The sequence below is a fragment of the Microcebus murinus genome, chromosome 16 (genome assembly GCF_040939455.1).
Source record: "Microcebus murinus isolate Inina chromosome 16, M.murinus_Inina_mat1.0, whole genome shotgun sequence".
Lineage (NCBI taxonomy): Eukaryota > Metazoa > Chordata > Mammalia > Primates > Cheirogaleidae > Microcebus > Microcebus murinus.
The window spans coordinates 62,447,773-62,453,150 of record NC_134119.1 but is presented as its reverse complement, the minus strand read 5'-3'; the positions used below and the strand labels follow the sequence as shown (position 1 = coordinate 62,453,150).

General features: G+C 47.2%; 1 long non-coding RNA gene across 1 annotated transcript; it reads right to left on the bottom strand.

Moving 5' to 3' along the window:
- Positions 1 to 3,492: 3,492 nt before the first annotated feature.
- Positions 3,493 to 5,135, bottom strand: LOC109729930 (uncharacterized). Its single transcript, XR_002222450.2, has 2 exons — positions 4,789 to 5,135; positions 3,493 to 4,691 (listed from the first exon to the last, which is right to left on the bottom strand). It is a non-coding gene; the product is annotated as an uncharacterized LOC109729930 (long non-coding RNA).
- Between the last annotated feature and the right edge of the window lie 243 nt (positions 5,136 to 5,378).

The window sequence follows — 5,378 nt, the reverse complement described above, 5'->3', positions numbered from 1 at the left end:
ATTCTCTTGTCTGGACCTCCCAGAGTGCTCACACTTTTATATTAAATTAAGCATATCCTTTCTGTCTTTTAGATAAAGCCTAACTCTCTCAGCTAATTGCCAGCCAAATAATCTTTAAATCAACCTATAACCTGTAAGCCCTCCGCTTTGAGATGACCCACCTTTTTGGGCCAAACCAATGTATGCCTCTTGTGTATTGATTTCTGACTTTACCTGTAACCCCTGTCTCCCTGAAATGTATAAAACCAAATTGTAACCCAGCCACAGGGAGCCCACTTGCTCAAGGTTTCATGGGAGTGGCTCAGGGCCATGTTCCTCAAATTTGGCTCAGAATAAATTTCTTTCAAATATTTCAGGGTTTGGATTGTTTCCGTCCACAAAGGCCATCCTAACATTACCCAGTTTTTGTTGTTAACATTAAATTTTTGTGTAAAATGAAGTCAGAAGTTGGGAAAATGGCTGGAGATCTTTCTTCTGTAGCTTCTTGGAGCTGAGGAGGGGTGTGAGATCTTTTTATGGAGTTCATTTATTAAAAGGCAGCGGCTTGAAAACAGACAGTCTTGAAGTTAGAATAGAGGCAGGATGGGGTTTTACTAGAGAGAAATGGTTAGGACTTGAATTTTACTAGATAGTGGAGAATGTAGGGTTTGAAAATGAGAGTTGAAAGTAGAGTCACCAGGGGCTCTAGTTAAGAGTTTAAGATTTGGCCAGGCACGGTGGCTCATGCCTGTAATCCTAGCACTCTAGGAGGCTGAGGCGGGTGGATTGCTGGAGGTCAGGAGTTCAAAACCAGCCTGAGCAAGAGCAAGACCCCGTCTCTACTATAAATACAAAGAAATTAATTGGCCAACTAATATATATAGAAAAAATTAGCCGGGCATGATGGTGCATGCCTGTAGTCCCAGCTACACGGGAGGCTGAGGCAGGAGGATTGCTTGAGCCCAGGAGTTTGAGGTTGCTGTGAGCTAAGTTGATGCCACAGCACTCACTCTAGCCTGAGCAACAAAGTGAGACTCTGTCTCAAAAAAAAAGTTTAAGATCAGGTGTGGTGAGAAGAGCTCATAGAGATTCAATCAAACTTGCTCATTTTTCTGTCTTCAAATCAGTTTTTTACAATTTTATAAACACTTAAACTTTAATAACAGTTTCAAAACTAGCTTATCAAAGGTTCCCAAGGTCACGTGAAGTAAATGGCATTTGAATTCTTTCAATGTTCATAATAAAATTTGATGTAAGCGCTTATTTTTCTTTAAGCCAATTAATTAGAGCTCTTTTACTTATTTTTGTAGTGAAACATGGCATGCACATGACACGTGTGCACACACATATACAAACATAGAAGTAGACAATTGTAGGTGAAACAAGGCAGAGATTCTCTGGTTGGAAAGCTCAGAGTACACCGAGGAAAAGTTGCAAGTCAAGTTGCAGTTAAGCTTTTTCATAATTGAGAGGGAGGAAGCCATGAGCTGTTTTCCGAGGGTGGGGTAGTTGGGAAGGATGAAAGGGGTGGGCAAATAAAGCAGTGGGATACACAGGGGGTTTGTATTTTTTTTACCTTTTACTCTGACAATGGGGGTAGGAGAGGCCAAGAGAGGCCCTGAGAATTCAGGAAGCGCAGAGGACGAGGCTCCAGTGTTTTTTCCTGTGCCAGAGAGTTGCCCAAGGCCAGGCATCCGCTGTGTCAAAGGTCAGTCTGTTCCAAAGCCTGAGCAGCCTGTGGGGCCGAAGCAGTTTTTGAGGGCCGCTGGGGAGGGAGGACGCCCGTCCAGGAAGGGGCAGCTAGTTCCGGAGCGCACCCGCTTTTCCAGTGCCCTTATTTTGTCAGAGGGGACAGGGTCCTGGCAGAGCCCATTTTCTGGGACATTTGACCTTAGGGACCTAGAGTGGTAGTGGAGGCAGGGCTCAGTTCAGGTAGAAGGGTGTGGCCTTGGGGTCTACTTGCCTGGGGCCTTTTGAGTGACTGTCTGCAAAAACTCCTTTACAGCTAGGATTTGTAAAGTTCTTGTTGTCTCTTTTAGGGGTGCTGTGGTCAGTCCCACTCCCTTTTTCCTTGGCCTCTCCCCATGTTATTAAAGACCTTGAAGGCCAGGTTTAGGAAAGCTTTTTGGGGTTTGAGGGCCTTCTTCTAATTTTTGGAGCTTGTGCCTGACGTCAGACTTGGACTGGGAGACAATGCATATTGAGGAGTAAAGTTCCTCAGCAGTTGCGACTTGATAATTCAATAATGGGCCCGTTTTAGGCATGGTGACTGTCCCCACTGGCTAGCCAGGGGTACATCTATGGATTTTATTGCCAAGTGTCTGGGCATTAGGCTGAACTGTCTCTTTCTCTTCACGGGGTAGAGGAAAGAATAGTGTAGAGGTCATGCCAGGTAAGCTTATAGATTGTGTTAAATAAAAGGGACATGTCCGCCTGTGATTGATGCCTTCCACCCCAGCCAGGGGGACCTGAGCAGGAGGGTGAGTAGGAGGGGGGCTGGGACTAGGGCAGGAGGGAGCGGGTTGAGGGTTAGGCTAAGGGAGTTCTGGTTGGGGAGACCTGTATGGAGAAGGGCTGAGATGGCCAGAGCCAGGATCTGAGGTTTCAAGTTGGTCCAGAGCAGAGGGGGAGGTAAAGGGGGACGGCCCAGAGTGTAGTAGGAAGATTTGAGCCAGATTACAGTTTGTGCAGAGTGCGAGTAGAGGGTGAAAAAGGCTTGGACATAGGGAATATCGGACCATTTTCTATTGCGGTGACAAACATTGTAGTGAGACCTAGTGTTTTGAGAGGAGTAGTAGACTGAGAGTTTCCCATGTTCCTGGAAAGAGTGGGGGGCGCACGAGGCGGATTCCACTCTATTCTAGGGTTCCCTAGAACAAGGGAACAGCACAGGATGGAGGAGACCGCATGAGCACCAGCAGTGAGTCAGAGCAGGGGTCCCTGTGCCCCAAAAAAGGCCCCAGGGGCTGAGAGTCTCGGGCTCAGCAGCAGGACATTTTAGTTGAGAGGAGCAGAGGAGAATGGGAGGGACTGGGGAAATGAGAATGGACTTGTGAGCTCCTGCTCACCAGGATGTGGATTTGAAGGTCAGCTAAGGAAGACCTGACCCAGGACCAGAGTGTGAGAGATAGGAGGAATCCCGGAGCAAGTTTGCCAGCTTTTACCCCCCAAGGACGAACTGTGAATTGTGAAGGTCAGTGAAGGGAAGACCTGAGTCCCAGTCCCGTGTCTGTCTTGTCAGCTGGGTTCAGGAGGGGCCGGGTGGACAATTAGCTCGCCTTGGCCCAGCTAAAGTGCTCTGCGTACACTCCGGGATCAGAGACAGGTTAGAGAGGGACCCCTGTGTGGCTCAGGAAAGATCCGTGGAATCTTATGGATGACCCAGGGACTCAGAAGAAGGCAGGATTCAGGAATGAGCCCCGGACGAGCTGCCACTGCCCCTGCTTCCCCATCCTGGGTTTCAGCACCAAATGTTAGGTCCCCAGCCAACAGACAGACACAGGAAGCCTCATGTGTAGCAAAATGCTGTTTATTTTGAGCATCTGGGTGCCGCTGGGTGCAAGGGAAAAAGTGTCCATGAGAGAAAAAGGGAGAGCCTTGGTTTTATAGAGGGATTTTGCAGGGAGTAAGTGAGCCAGAACAGCCATTTGTGATTCATTCTTTTGCAAACAACCAACTTCTGAGATCCCAGCCCCAGTCCCACCCATCCTTCAGCTCTGGGGTGGCTCCTATCAGGAGAGCTAGGCAGGGATGAACTTGGTGTCTATCAGGGAGGGAAGGGAGGGGGGAGGAACGCTGGCTGCAGCTGGCTGTGAGATTTACAAAGACTGGGGACTCCCCAGGCTGTTGTTTTACAAACCTAAGTGTTGCATTCACCACATTCTGTCCTGTGCATACTTTTTGGGTTCCCACCTGGAACAAACCTAACATTCCCCATCCTCAGTTCTTAAGGAGGCCATTTCTACGCGGTTGCCAGTTTGATTCCTCCTATGAACGCAGGACAGGTCCCCAGAAGGCACCCACAGTTTGCACCTATTCCCCCATGGAACCTCCCCCACGGAGGCCCAAGGCTCTCAATCGCCCTCACGACTCAACTCCAGAGTTTCACCCCCTGAAACCTCCCCATTCCCTAAACCCAGGCAGGCTGGGAGGCCTCAGCGGCCCAGACCCCAGGGAGACCTCCTCCCTCATCCCGGGGTTCCCTTCACACCCAGACCCCTCCCCTCCTCCAGTACAGCCCAGAGACTCCCCCCAACCTGAGCGGGAAATCGCCACACAAACAGCCATGACACCACACCCCGGGTAAAGAACACTTTATTTTTGTGTTGCCTTTGTCAGGGGGGCAGAGTGGGTGAGATCAAAGAAACCGCTCACGATTGATATTTCTGAGTCGTGGATGATACCACACATGCGTTATCAGCTCAGCAAAGGATACAAGAGTGTATCTGCTCTCTTGAACTGGTGAACGTAACATACAGGATTTATAATTCGTCATTCATCCAAAATCGCTCTGGTTAATTTTTTAAATGTCATTTCCAATTCATATGTAATTGTTTCATAGATTCCTTTTGTTCACGTTTTATGTATTAGTCATATTCCAAATCATAAGTAACGGTTTTTTTTTCCATCGTACGACAAAGTGCAGACATGGCAAAGGATTTATAAGAAATAATTAAACCACATTTACTTGTGGTCGGTAACGATGCATCATCCTTTCCAAGAAATACATGATTTTGTTATGGACATATTCAATATAAATCTGGTATAAAAATGAAGCTGTTATGTTTAGTAAAATCATCAGCAACTCACCAATTAGAAACGAAGTCACCAGCTTTAACATCATTTCCTTTTCCATTTGCCATGCTCTTTCTCCAGTGCACTGATCCGTTAGGAATTCTCTCATCTCAGGCATTTGTTCCAGTAAAATTTCAATAATCATTAACTTTATTAACGGAAAAAGTGAATACATGAAAAACGATTTTAAAAAGTTAAAGAAACGTAAAAGAACTGAGAAATGAAAACGATTAAATCGGAGGTACTTCATTAGGCAAAAAAACAGTAGAATAAAAATAATTAAAAACCACGACCAGAAAAAAAAAGAATATGCAGCTAGTCTGCTCATGATTTCCACTTACTAACTCTCCGACTTGACCCGGAAGAGCTGCGGCTGTAAAAAGTCACTCATCATGACCTCAAGCCAGCAGGAAGTGGTCCTGACCAATAAGCGCGCGACCGGCGCCATTTTGTGTTTAAAGTCACCGCCCCCAAAGAGATCCGTGCCCAGGTTGTGTAATGGCGGAAAGGTCAGAGGTGGTGAGAGGCAGTGGGACCTCACAGTGGGTTGGGGGGAGCATAAGGAGGTCTGACTATGGGGCAAGACCTCCCCATGATCAAGGACA